The following is a 15,274-nucleotide window of genomic DNA, read 5'->3' as shown; positions in this document are numbered from 1 at the left end:
GCAGTGGGGAACAGAGATGGAGCCATAAGAGGTGAATGTGTACTGTGAGAATTTGAACGCACAAGACAGCGGCCTTGGAACCAAAAGAAGCATCCCGGCCAGTCATGCAGCAAATCAGTCTCGTAGGTATCCTGTGCCAAGCAGTGTACGCGGCCATGTGCTGTCCACTTCTCTCCATGATTGAGGGCAAGCACATGGCCATCTCTCTCACGCTTCTGGACCAGGGGAAAGTCTAAAAGGCAAGTATCTTACTGTTTCACACTGAGTCTACACACTCTTAAAAGCAAATGTCCCTCATGACAGTGACACCGAAGTACACGGACAGGAAAACCAACATCTGGAAACAGAAGGTGCTCCCCATGCTTCGGTGAAGCAGCTGTGGCTGAACTCCCCACCTGTGTAACCCTGAGAGACTCGGCTCCCTCCCTTTTCCTGCAGAGGCTTGACCTAAGGGTTTTAGGAAGCACTTGTACCACAGCCATTATGAGCTTACTGGGAATCGGGAGGAGACCCAGGACAGACAAGATCAAGAGTGTGCTAGATGAGCTATTTTCCTGACAGACCCCTGATGAGTTACAAGGAAACCTGACCAGAGACCCCCTCAGGAATGCCTGGGCCCTTTGGGCTGCTCTCAGATGAGCCAGTGACACAGGATTCTCCCAGAGCTCTCTTCAGACTCATGTGGGGCCGCCTCTACTCACTAACTTCACTCACACAGCACAGCACAGCTGCCCCCTGGTCAGCAAGGTGCTCTGAGCTCCTGTGGTCCAACTTTAACCCTAGCAGTCTGCACCCTCAACTTAGAAAAATGATGGTCTCTTGGCCACCTCACTCTTGGGGATTCTAAAACAAATCAGTCAGCAGATGTTCAGTTACTGCTTCCTGGATATTTACCCCAATAAAAAGGAACAAAAAGAGGGAAGAAACAACTTCATTAAAAGTGATAGCTTCTGGCTTAATCACAATGATTAGCCATCTGTGTTTGCTCCCTTCCAGCACTGTGGCAGGTGAAGAAGAAAATGGAGAAGCAAGAAGAGTAAAGCTCACTGCCTCCCCCTGAGTGTGATGGGGTTCCCAGTCTCAGCAGGTGGGTCTTCCTCTCTCCCTGGCGTTTTTCCCTTGGGAGCTCACAGAAACCTGAGTACCAACTTTCATTCCTTCATTCACTCGGGAGGGATACCTTCCCTTTAAGCCAGTAACCACTAAAAGCAGATTTTTAAATAATGCAAATACATGCTGAGTTGTCATTCCCATCCTCCCTGTTTGCTCTAAAGGAAGTCTGGAATGAACATGTATTATTTGACATGAGTATGGCCATGTCAATGACCACATGCCTCAGACCCATAGGAATGTCAAAACCTTCCCCTGGTCCATGAGAAAAGATCAAGTTACAGGTTCCTCACCCTAGATGCTTACACTCTGAGATGGTCCCCCCAGAAAGACTCCCCTACCGAGAGTAGCTAAGCCTGCCTCCTTGGTCAGCTAAATATATAATAACCCCGCCTTCTGGGATAACTGTATACAATAACCCTGCCTCTCACTACAACTTTACATAATAACCCTACCTCCTCCTACAACTGTATACAATAATCCCACTCCTTCTACAACTGTTTATAATAACTCCCACCTCCATAGTGCAGACTCTGAGGGTGCATCTTTATCAGAGTGTGCACAACTCATCCCGTCCTGGCTTTCCTGTACTTGTATCTGTGTGTCTGTCCTTTTGTGACCTAGTATCCCAAGTCAGGTATCCAGGATCAAGCCATGATGGAAACCATAGCGACTATTCTGCTAGGCTTTCTCAAGGCAGTAGAATACCATCGTAATAGATAAAGACAGCCTGAGTTCTTCCCCAAGTGAGACCCTCTGTGAGCTTCTTAACGCCAATGAATACTGCCCTGGCCCTGCCCACTTGGTCCTAGATATTCTCAGTCCTGGAAGTATACTTGTGTTCTGCTGATGGAGGGTCTCACCCCACCCTGCCAACTTCCATCTGTTGTTGTAAAAATATAAAAAATAAAAAGTAAGGTTGTCTTTTATCCCAGTTTAGGTCTGGCACTGCGGTGCCCAAGATATTAGCTAGATATCTTAAGTCTCAGTCAGCAAAGCGTCTCACCCGCTCTGCTCCATCCTATATCACACTGCCGAAGGCCTCTCTCTGAGCCGTCAGCCATCTCTCTACCTCTCTAGTTCCCAAGGCAGGTTTCCATGCCAGAAACACACATCCCAACTCCATGGCGGCCCAGACAGCCGTCCCACACTCCATTACACTTAAATCTACACATGAAAGAACATACAACACAATAACCTTTGGCCCAATTGATAAGATATAATTGCCCGCCTAAACATACAGAGCCCAGAACCATCCATCCCTTAAGAACATTAATAACAATCTATAAATACACAGAGTGGAATCTTAACGTCACCTGCCATATTGTCCTGCCACGGCTTCACTCTGTCCCTCCTGTCTCTTCCCCCTTCCGTTCCAGTCTCCTCCTCTTCCTTCAAACTTTTCTCCCGCCCATCCTTCCTTCTCCTCCAATGACAGGCCTCCTTCTATCCTGTACCTGCCTCACATCATCCCACATGCATTATTTGCTCTTCCCTTCCCAATCCCAACCTCTACTTCTCCAAGGGGTACCTTCTCACTCTTCTTGCACATGTACGAAGGCTGTCAATATGGTATAGTGTCTATACTTTCATTTCAAATTTTCGCTCTGGACCATGTTTTTGGTGGTATGTTTCTATGTCTATCTCCCTTATTAGACTGAACCTGGAAAAAAGGGACATTACTGATTTCTGCATCCCCATTCCCTTCCAGTGCCTCGAATATAATTGGTTTTCATTGGTGGTTTTCTAAAGTGAACTCCTTTATCGGTGAACCAATAGAAAAAAGTGAAAAGAGGCATGCCTTAATCATGTTAATTTCTCAGTTTGTGCTTGTACAATCATGTGTCACTTAACAGGGTTCCTCTCTGAGAGATGCAGTAGATGATGTCCGTGTTGTGCATGCATCATAAGCTGTCCTTACAGAAAGCTAGAAGGGAGAACCTGAGGCATTCTCAGAGGCACGTAAACCCATGTCCTACCTGTGCTCTGTCAATTACCACAGTTGTTATGAAACATCACGGCATCTCATAGGGTGCTGGTTTATTCTAATTTCTGTGTCAGCCAATAAGTATCCTCTTAAATGTTTACAAACACCTTTTGCTACTTCTAAGACAACATTTTTTCCATATTTAGCTTCAGAGATCAGAGTGATTCTTATATTCAATGGTATCCTGAAATCCACTTGTAGAATTTCTTTCTTTGTGGTATATGAAATGAAGATATCAGAGTGGCTCTCCACTAATGGCAAGGTGACTGACAACACAAGAGGGTGCCTTGGCTCCGACTACCCTAGCCACCTATGCTGCCCTCTTGCCACTAGCTTGCATGCACATCTCCACTGTGAGAAGCAGCTTTTTCCCATGTGCCTTAGCTACTCCTTTGATGCTGTAGTAAAATGTTCCAGCAGAATCATCTTCAAGGAGAAAAGATTTATTCTGACTCGGATCTCAAGGGCCCAAGCCATCGTCATGATAGGGAAGTCAAGGCAGCAGAACCCTGAGGCATCTGGTCACATTGAACCCATCACTGAAAATATGCAGTTAATGAATGCCCTTACCACTCAGGAGCACACCTGAAATCCCAACCAGGGAATGGTGTCATTCACAGTGGGCAGTCTTCTCACCTCAACTAAAGCAAGCAGGAAGATCCCCACAGGCTGCCCGGGGACTTGTCTAGGTAACTTTAGGTTCTGCCACGCTGACAGCATTAGCCATCACACTGCAGACACAAGAATGGCTTCCGCTCTTAACCTAAAACTATACAAGACTGTTCCAAACCTGGAGAGAAGCCAGAAAATGAGGGAGGAATGAAGAATCTCTATAGAACGCCTTCTGCTTTCTAACAGAAGAACTCTGGCTTCTTTCTATGCTGCCAACCCCAAGGCAAGAGAGATTTCCCATGGAGCTGGGCCTAGGTTCCTTCTAACCATATTCCTCTGCAGGTAAAACAATGTTTTGTCAACAACTACCAAGAAAAGCCAGAGGATGATGTCCACTCACCAGCTTGCTCTAGGTCTGGATTCTGAATCTAGGAAAGGACCTACCTGCAAGAGCGCTCCACCACCTGCAGAAAGTACAGTATGACCCATACAGTGAACTCGAACTTTTATTGATCAGCGCTAGCCGAGTGAAGCCATATACTCCGATTGTTCACGCAGCCACTGGGTGAGACAGTGAGCCATCCCCTCTTTCCTCAAAGCCCTTAGTCTGTCTGAAGGTGCTTTGCTGCCTTCTGACAGTCTTCTATTACTAAACGCTGATTGTCTGAGGACTCTGTTAAGGGCCCTTGCCTACTATGATGGGGTTAGGTAACCCAAAAGTCAGGCAGTCCACCTTCACAGTCTGTCCTTCCACAATGCTAGGATGCCTCTTTCTAACTTCTCCAACTTCCAGAAACGATTACTACACATCCTATAGGATGCCTACAGCCCTCTGGGAGCCAGAAACACTCTCCCAGCACAAGCTTCTCAGTTCATGTTTTCCTAAGAAAGAGATCCTAATTCAACATTCAGCTTCACCATTTCTCCATTATTGCGGTTTTAATCTCTTTGAGAATTGTTTCCACACCTGGAACCCGAACCCCAGCAAGTGTGCGCCCTTGGGCACCAGATTCCCTCGCCCCGCCTACTCTGTGCCCTTTGCTCCTCGGTTACAAGTACAGCCCTCTGTGTCCTGAACTCCACACTTAATCAGTACTCAAAGATACAAAAACCTAAGAAAATGAGAAAATATTTTTCTAATTAGGAAATAGTATTTTCTAATTGAAGGGAAATAATATTCTCTTTCTAATTGAAAAAAGAAGGGGTTAGGATCACCACTGCATCCCTTGTTTCTACGAAGGGCTCATAGAATTACAGAAACCCAGTCAATGAGGTTAGCAAGTCCACCACTCACTACATACTTCAGCAGCACACATAATCTGCCTCAAGCATACGGGCAGCAAACACCAGCTCCAGGATTTAAACACAGCATACAATAGTGAGTTTGGGGCACTTTCTCAACATTCAGCTAAAAATAAAAAGCAAAGCCTTTGCAACTTCAATAACAACAGATGCTACAAAAGATGGTCTTTCTTGAGGTCTGCCCTGCAAACTGCCCACCTGACTTCATGATCTTATTTAATCTTAGCTTAGCCCTGTCAAGTAGTGTGGAAGCCCCCCTTTCTCAGGAAAATGAGCTGAGGTGTTCAAAGGGAGCACCAGGTAAGGTATAACAGCTACAGAGGGACTATGCTAGGTCAGGGCAATTTGGAAGCCTACTTTATGAATGATGAGGAAAAATGGAACTTGGGCTTCATTTCACTGTCTTGGAGCAAAGAAGAAAACTCTAAAAAAAAAAAAAGCAGCTGTAGGGGAGGGCATTCAGGAAAGGGGAAGAAGCCCATGGACTCTGCATAGCAAATAGAAAAATAATGAAGAGAAATTCAAGCTGTGCACAAATCCTGAGACACACCTAATATCTCAGTCTACTCGATGCCTTAAATTCCAGGTTCTACCAAGTTCCCAGCCTGGGGTACACTGACCCCTGGCCCCTATTTATAATCAAAAGGCTATTCCACGCCATAAATATTCATATGGCTTACTAAATGACGGCCTGTATAAACATTGTGAGAAGGGAACCACGGGAAGTCACAGATTTCACAGCTGATTGTTTAGCAAATGTACAAGTATGCTCAAATGCCATGTGAGGATAGGCGGGAGACCTGAAAGCTGGGGTTGCTCTCTGCAAAACTATTTCAGCCATCCTTAGAAGGGGGTAAATGCTACAAACTCTCAGCTCAAAACCATCCCCTAGGGAACTGTGCTGTCCCTGTATTCCCTTTTCTTCCCCTCAAATAACCTAGTCACAATGAAGACTATTTCCCAGCACTTCCTCCCTAGAAAATGGAGGAGCTTACCTTAGATTCTGCTTCTTAAAGAGCCACTCCTCCAGGTTCAGTTGCGTTGGTGACAGCCTAAAGAAAGTGTGTACCAGGGCTGGGGAGAAAACTCAACTCAGTGTCCTCTTTCAACCGTGATCTTTGGACTCTACTGGGAGCTCATGAGTTCCAGACTCATGCAATTTAGTATTTGGTTACATTGTAATCGAGTTTAGGTAAGACCAGGAGATGAGGAAAAGCAACAGGTAGGCCCGCACTGCTCACTTCAGTTTTATTAACAGAAAAATTTCACCATTCCTATAAGTGTGAATACTCCCGCAAGTATCCCACATGCTCTAAGATGGTGAGGAAATTGTGTACAGAAAGGAATGAGTCCATATGACAATAATACCTCGTTCTTTATGGCTTCGATCAGCATATCCAGAATCTTTCTTCCTCTTAAAGTGAAAGGCTATCTCCTCTGACTGCCCTCTCCTCCTCAGCTTTGCAGCTTGGGAAACATTTTTAGACTTGTCTCATTGCCAATGCTAGCTCAAAAGAAAATCTTCCAATGTTTCTTAGATTCCCAAGTCTATGGACTTTGTGCCAACTAAACAAAATATCTTCCATCCGAATTTATCTATGTCCTGATAGAAACCTACAGGCAGTGTAAGTGTGCTTTGGATCAAGTCTGGAGTGACTAGCAGGTCATGACATTAGAGTGGTGGTTCTAAATCCCTTGGGGTCCAATGACCCTTTCACGGGGAATGCCTAAGACCACCAGAAAACACAGATACTTACATTATGATTTGTAACAGTAACAAAGTTACGGTTGGGCAATAGCAACAAAAAATAATTTTGTGGTTGGGGGTCATCACAACAGGAGGAACTGGATTAAAGGGCTGAAGCATTAGGAAGGTTGAGAACTACTGCATTGAAGAGAAGGAAGGGAATAAGCAGAACCCATCCCCTGTCAACTTCTGAGAAGCTCCTGGGAGCACAAGCTCTTATTCATTGGCAATGTCTAACACTCACCCATAGCAAACGGCCTGGTCTAGTGCAGGCAGAAGGGAAGGGGGGTGAAGGGGGAACAGAGGAAAGAAAGGCAGATATAGTTCTTAACCAACAAATAATAGCTATCTGAATCCCTGCCCAAGGAAAGCAACAGAAAGAAGAAACAGAGAAAGATGTCAGAGACCCAGACAACTCAAAACACTAAACCAAAACAAAGCATGCAGCAGCAAAGCCACCTATCTACTCCAAAAGTCATCCACTCATCCCTGGAGTGCTCAGTCAGTCACCCGACTGTGAAGAACTAAAGACACTGAAAACCAGGGTTTTACCTCTAAATCCCACAACACATAGATCCTCAAGACCTGTCCAGATATCATGCATCACGAGAAAATTCAAACCAACACACTCTGTTTCTGAGCTCAGAGGTTCAGGAGAAAAGCTTCAAGCAGGAGCATAAAAATTATCCTACAAGGAGACGAAAGGCTGAGTGCTGACAGGGCAACATATGACGGGGTCCTCCCTTACTGGACAACTCTATCACCAGTACACAATGCAGAGAAAATCCCACACAAACAAGGTACTCATTAGGAAGCTGATGGATGGATGAACCACTGCTGGAAGACAGAAAAGCAATACCCGAACCCCAACATGCCTAGCACTGACTGACTGGGATAAGTCATGTAACATGTCTCTTCTGAACGGCAAAATGATACAAACTCTATACTCCAAGTTATTACTGTTCAGATTAAGAGAAACGATGAATCTCAATTTTGGGCAGTCATTGCTTGACTGTTCCCTCAGTCTCTGCTCTACCTTTATCCCTGAACATTTTTTGGGCAAGACAAATTTTGGATTGAAGGTTTTGTGGGTAGATTGATGTCCCCTTCCCTCCTCTGTAAGTCCTGTCTGGCTACAGGAGGTGGCCATTTCAGTCTCTATATCCCTCTCTAGTAGAATCTAAGCTAGGGGTCACCCTCATAGACTTCTCATATATTTTCCTGTCCTATGCCTCCAGCTAGTCACCAGAGAAGCTCCCCCAACACTGATTTCCACTCTCATTCCCAGCCCTCTCTCGCCTCCCCTCCCCACACCTGATTACCATCCCCACTCCCCTTCTCACTTCCGCTCCTACCCAGTTTCCTCTCCCCATCCACTTCCAATGGCTATTTAGTTTCACCTTCTTAGAGAGATTCTCACATCCTCTCTTGAGACCTCCTCATTACCCAGTTTCTTTGGGTCTGTGGATTGTAGCATGCTTGTCCTGTACTTTATGACTAATGTTCATCCCATGTAAGAGAGCCAACCCGACACTACTAATGATACTGTGCTATGCTTGCAGACAGGAACCTAGCATAACCTAGCATAACCTGAGAGGTTATATCCAGCAGTAGGTAGAGGCAGATGCAGAGACCCACAGCCAAATATCAGCTAGAGCCCGAGAAGTCTTATGAAGGAGTGGAGGATAAAAGTGAGCAAGTCCGAGAGGTCAAGAAGACCTACTAAGTCTTCTTGTCCCTAACTAACCTGGGATTATGGGGGCAGAGCCTGAGGCACCAACCAGGGAGCATGCAGGAGCTGGACCTAGACCCCCTACACATTTGTAGCAAATGTGCAGCTTGGTCTTCATGTGTGTTCCCTAATAAGTGGCGTAGGGGCTGTCCTCAGTCTCTGTTCCCTGCTATTGGCTCCTCTTCTCCATACCTGAACTTGAGAGAGGATGTGCCTAGTCCTACTGGGGGCAGGAGGGAGGGATTTGTAAGGGTGGGACTAGGAAGAGGAAGGGAGGGTACTGTGATCAGAATAGAAAGTGAATAAAAAATTAAAATTAAAAGAAGAGAGAGAAGAGTTGCACATAGAAGGGATTTTAAAGGGGGCAATCCATTCATAAATATGAGAGTTTGATGGCATTGGAGGACACAGAATTAAAACCATACACAGTACAGCATCACCGAAAGGGCCAGAGCCCAGCAACTCAGAATGGTGCCGGGACTCACCACAGCCCCCAACACTGCATCTACTCCTGATCTCGAGGTCTTTTAACATGTATTGTCAAGACTAACCACCGAAATGAACAAGACCCTGGGTCCATGCATCTCAGTGAACTCCTACACAGAGCAGCCATTTGGAACCGGGGATGTGAAGCTTCCCAATGGATTCCATACTTTGACTATTAGATGTATTCATGCGCTTGTCCAACTCACAACAGAGTTAGAAGGAGAAAAACAATTCACTTCATGCCTTCTTTGTATACAACTTCTGCCTAATAGTTATATTTATTATTTGTTATTTAGTCTTTTTATTCTTTTCTATATGTTATACTATAACACATAATCATTTGTTTACACACACACACACACACACACATAGACACACACTTTCACACACACACAACTTTGGTTTTTGATGTTTTTATTTACAAGATATTTTTAATTTTATGTGCATTAGTGTTTTGTCTGCATGTGTGTTTACGTAAGGGTGCCAGATCCCCTGGAACTGGAGTTACAAAAAATTGTGAACTGCCAAGTGGGTGCTGGGAATTAAACTCAGGTCCTCTGGAAGAGCAACCAGTGCAGTGCTCTTAACCTGACCATCTCTCCAGCCCCTGCAAGCTTTTTTTATAATAAAGTTTAATTAAAAATATATATTACCTATTCTAATGTCTTCTCATCATATCTAAAACCTCTGTTTACACACACACACACACACACACACACACACACACACACACACACACACACACACAAGAGAGCGCCCAGCCAGTGTTTTCCCTGTGTTAGAATGTGAGGGAATGAGAAAAATTATTTAGCCTGGATTTCATGGTGCACAGGCTTATGTTGCTGTGGTATGAGTGCTTTGTGGCATGTGTCCTCTGCACACTGGGTACGGCCTTTATGGATGACATCAGGACGCTTATGTAAGAGACCCAGGAGGTACTTCAAGGAAAAGCTAATGTGCCTAGTAAAACTGCATATGGCAGCTAAGTGGTTTCTTGCCTTCTATCCCACTCAGCCTTTCTCTGAAGAATAAAGACGTATTTGTTACTGGCCCAGAAGCTGTGACTCATACTTAATGAGAACTCGGTGCTTTTCTGTGTTTTCTTTTTTCCTGTTTTGAGGATCGTCATGCTTTGTAATGAGCCATTTTACAAAGATAAATACAAGGTACCAAGATGTGTTCCAGCTAATATTTCTCTTTCTGTGATAAAGCAAGAACAACATGGGAAGGAAAGAGTTGGTTTGCCTTACAAATCCAGGATCACAGCTGATTAAGGAAAGCCAAGGCAGGAGTTCAAGGAAGTAACTTGGAGGCAGCAACTGAAACAGAGACCATGGAAGACAAGTGATTCCTGGATTGCTCCTCATGGCTTGTTCAGCCTACTTTTTTTTTTTTTTTTGGAGCTGGGAACCAAACCCAGGGCTTTGCGCTTAGCGCTCTACCACTGAGCTAAATCCCCAACCCCAGCCTACTTTCTTATACAACTCAGGACCACTTACTTGCCCAGGATTGGTGCTACCATAATGAGCAGGGCTCTCCATCAGTCATTAATCAAAAAAAAAAAAAAAAAAAAAAAAAAAAAAAAAAAAAAAAAAAAAAAAAAAAAAAAAAAAAAAAAAGAAAAAAAAAAAAAATCCAATGAATGAACTTGCCTATAGGCAACTGATCGAGGTGTTTTCTTAACTGAGGTTTATCTTCCCAGACAACTCTAGTGTAACAGTTTGAATCAGAATGGCCACACAGGCTCATATATCTGAATGCTTGGTTCCTCTGTTGGTGGAATAGTTTGGGAAAGATTAGTAGGTATGGCCTTGTTGAAGAAACTGTGTCACTGGATGTGGAGATGATGATTTTTGAGGGTTTGAAAGTCCAACCCATTCCCAGTTAACTTGTGTATTCTTCTCTCTCTCTCTCTCTCTCTCTCTCTCTCTCTCTCTCTCTCTCTCTCTCTCACACACACACACACACACACACACACACACACACACACACACACACACACAGCTTGTGGCCAAATGTGGTCCAACTCCTAAGGTAATCATGAATAAAATCTGACTCATCAGAAGACAACTCAAACTGTACCAACAAACTTTCTCTTAGAGCAAATGAAACTCTGGATCTCTCATGTCCTCTTTGGTAAAAACCATGTTTGTCATTTGTGTTTTCTCTGCCTTTCTTCCTTCCCTATCTTCCCCATCCCCTCTTATCCTCTACATAACTTTTGTGTTCCCATAAAACAGCCCTCACCTGTTTATAAAGCCTTCCATTGCCCTCCTTACCCTTCCCTTTGCAGAGGGGTGAAAGGTTATATAAGACACACTACTATAAGCACTGCTTCTCCCAGTCACACACAGAGGAAGCAGAAATTCTGAAGAAGATCTCAAGGCTCAGTGTAGAAGGAAGAGTCCATATTCAAATCGAAGTCTGCCTAGACAGGAATAGAATAACTACCATGAGGCCTCCCCAACTAATCAAACTGCCTTGATCCAACTTATCTTGAGAAGGTTTATCAGTCATCAGAAATTAAAAATGTCTTCTTCACTGCTCAGAAAAATGCTGCCTTCATAGTCCTTATTTTATTATTTTTGCATATGAGTGTTTTGCCTGAACATATGTCTGTGTACCATGTACATGCCTGATACCCATTGAGGCCAAAAGAGGGCATCATATCCCTTGTGACTGGACTTACAAATGGTTATGAGCCACTGTTTGAAGGCTGAGAACTGAGCCCAGGTCCTCTGGAAGAGCAGTCAAGTACTCTTAACCTCTGAGCCATCTCTCGAGACTACTAATTTATATTATAGGAAAAGGGGGGATTAATGAGTCGTAAGGTTGGAAGATTGTTAATACATAAAATAATCAAATAAATTTTTAAAAAGAACTAAGGATTATCTTCCTCTAAAGAGTTCTAGAAGCACAATAATCAACAGTGTTGGTTTAAATAAGGATGCCCCATAGGCTTAGATATTTGAACACTGGTGCCCACAGGGTGGTGCTGTTTGGGCACATTATGGAGCTCTTAGGAAGTCTAGTGTTCCTGAAGGAAGTATATCACTGGGATAGGCTGTAAGAGTCATAGCTCTTGGACTTGTGTTTAGAGTTGAAGATGTGGCCTCTCAGCCTTCTGCTCTAGACTCATCCTGCCATGCCTGTCCCACCATTACAGATCTCCCGCTGGAACCTCAAACCAAAATAAATTCTTCCTTCACTAAGTTGCCTTGGTCATGATAGTTTATCATAGTAAGGGAAAAGTAACTACCACAGCAACTATTCTGTATATAATGGATTCCTCTTTGCGACTGTCATACTTCATAACAGGGAACCATCTTCCATAGGAAGGAAGGAGAGAAGGACAGAGTATCATTCTCATCCTAATTAGACGAGAATCCATGCATCCTCATGGTCACCTCCCTTCCCCAAACCATACTGACACCCAAGTTCACTAAAACCATGGGCTAGGGTTGAAGATCTCTCGTTGTCTAGAAATGGAAAATGTCTGAATTGGCACAAAGTGGGATGAGTACACTACCTCAAATGCAAAGCCCTTTATCTTAATCCCTGATAATGATGGCCACTACAAAGTTATAGCTGTAACATGGAAATTATATGCAAACATGAATTACTTGCAAGCACACTCTTCTTTCTGGGAAATGAATTCCTGACCCTTCTTTGAATTATGAATAATTTAAATATATATGCAGTTTCTCCCCTATCACTTTCCCCCCCAAGAGGCTGCTGTTGATTTGCTAACATAATTAACTACAAAATGATTCTCTACAGAACTAACCAGTTCTTCAAAGTAATGCCATAGTTATTAGCATTTTGGCCGAAATCCACAGTTTTTCCCAGAAATTCACTCAAATTAAAGCAGCAGAAGAACCCACCAACCTTAATGAGGATATCAGATAGACATCTCAGGCAGCCTCAGGGAAAGCCACAAAATCCATTCTGCACAACAAAACACCTGCCTGAGACAAAGGCCAGGATGGCTGTGGTCTTTGTCTGTTTTCACGCGTACTTGTTCATGAAATGTGGACAAGTATCTGTAAGGCCCAGGGAAAATGACATAAAGCAGGAGTTTTAACCTAGGAGTCATGACCCCTTTTGTAGGTCAAATGACCCTTTCACAGAGGGCACCTATCAGATATCCTGAATATCAGATATTTACATCACAATTCATAACAGTAGAAAATTACAATCAGGAAATAGCAATGAAAATAATTTTATGGCTGGGCATCACCACAACATGAGGAACTGTATTAAAGGGTCACAGCATTAGGCAGGTTAAGAGCCAGTTATCTGAAAACCAAATATTCAATGTGAAGAAATAAAATGGCCTACCGTTCCTCAAACACACCCCTGCCAGGATTATCTTGGGCTAAAGTACCAATGGTTAGGCCGATGCTCCTCCACTGGCCCTCCTGTCTGCTTCCCTAGACCTTGTTCTCTCCCTGGAATGAACACTGTATACTGTAAACCTGTAGGACTACCAGTTTGCTGCCTTTGCCTTCCATGTTTTCTCTTTTGAAACATAAATAATAAGTGGGCATTCATACAGAGAGAATGAACACATCTCCAGCCTCAGAGGAGTGAGGGGTTATAAATCAAAGCAACACTGAGATATCATTTCGACATAACAAATTAGCGGACCTTAGAACTCTGAAAATAGCCAATTTCAGTTAGCGCATAGGCAGGTATACGTTACACAGGAAAGCAACTCACTCAATCATTTGTCAAAAGATAGGCAGCATCTGTCAGCTTTTACAGTCTACCTTTACCCAACGGTTTAACTTCTAAGAACTGATGAAGTATTGGTTCACCATAAGCAAAACAACGTGTCCACTCTAACACCTTTATAAATGCAAGAGCACCCTTGCAAAAAGAAGAGGAAATTAACACATTTATTGAGACGAGAGTTTATAAGAATAATATATCAGCAGTTGAATAAAAAAGAGCTAGAGAAACAGGCTGCTCGTAGAGTAGTAACTTAAAAAGCAACCTGCCGAGCTGCTGAGCTCACAAGTTGAAGCGGGAGGATCAGTGTGAGCTCAAGGCTGCTCTGTACCTAGGAGTGAGTTCCAAGCTAACCTGGGCTACAGAACGAGACCCTGTTTAAAAGAGCAAAATAAAAATGTAAAAAACCTCTTACTATAGAGTATGTCCCCTTTTTGCATTATTTTTTAAAAGAATAGAGGCCTAAGCACACATGGTCGTGCATACCTGGAACATTATTACTTAAGACAATCATAAGGATCAATTTAAATATTCCCTCCTTGGGTTCCATGCTCTTCCCCTGGGAGCTCACCAGAAAGTAATGTTTCCTGCATTTTTCCATAATTACATTCATATGCATCTATGGTTTTCCTATTTAATTTTGAGCTTGCCTCTATCCTTAGTTAAAATATTCATGAATATTTTCTGTGGCAACCGAAGGTACTATAAACTTTACCCTTAGCCAAAGGCCTTACTACTCTTGCCTACAGCCCTAGAGTACCCACAGCAACTCTCAGAGAACAGTACTTTGGAGAGGAGAGGCCTTCCCAGGTCTCAGAGGACTTCAATCATCTGTGCTTTCCACCAGTGTCACAAGGCAACTTTTTAAAATCCTAAATTAGACTTACTCTAACATCAAAGTTACCACATAATTCCACTAGCTGAGATTTTTGTAAGCTAAATGAGTCTGATATATCTAAATCATTCCTGACTTTATAGATTTTTTTCCTACTTTGTGACCTTCACACTCCTCCCTCCCACAGTCAGTTAGCAGAACCCAAGTGACTAAGCTTTCAGCTTTGTGTGTGAGGACTTCAGAACATCTCAGCCACAAGTCTAGATAGTCAAGGACTAGCAATAAACTCACCCTAATTAATCACTCCTTCCTCAGTCATCCCTGAACCCAGCCCCTACAAACAGTACTGTATATGGACATGCCCACCCACCCACCCACCCCCTCATCTGTTTGGTCTGGATAAGAATATAATTTTCCTTCATATAGCAAGCCCAATTCTTCCCTGAAACACACTATTCACTCTTTACTTCTAACCACGGAAGAGAACTCCATTTCGGAATAGTTCTAGTGGTCATACCTCCAGGTCTAGCTCAATCCTGTGCATAGTGCCTTTTCTAAGAACAACTCCATTTGGGGGCATCTTATATTTCCTTCTAATACACTTCTTTGCCCATGATCCCCCTGGCTTTATATAGGAAAAAGTCCCCCATTATTACTGATGCCTTGGTACCTCAAAAATACCTTTTTCACTTTCAAATAGTCCCTTCTATATATTTTACTCAAAACTTG

General features: G+C 43.5%; 1 protein-coding gene across 1 annotated transcript in view; it reads right to left on the bottom strand.

The window, feature by feature from the left end:
• Fggy (FGGY carbohydrate kinase domain containing) overlaps window positions 1-15,274 on the bottom strand; it is a 364,908-nt gene that overhangs the window by 334,415 nt on the left and 15,219 nt on the right. The gene's annotated exons all lie outside the window — the stretch shown is intronic.

This window comes from Rattus rattus, chromosome 1 (assembly GCF_011064425.1).
Source record: "Rattus rattus isolate New Zealand chromosome 1, Rrattus_CSIRO_v1, whole genome shotgun sequence".
NCBI classification, from domain to species: domain Eukaryota; kingdom Metazoa; phylum Chordata; class Mammalia; order Rodentia; family Muridae; genus Rattus; species Rattus rattus.
Note: the sequence above shows the minus strand (reverse complement) of the source record. Positions and strands in the feature narration are given on the sequence as shown.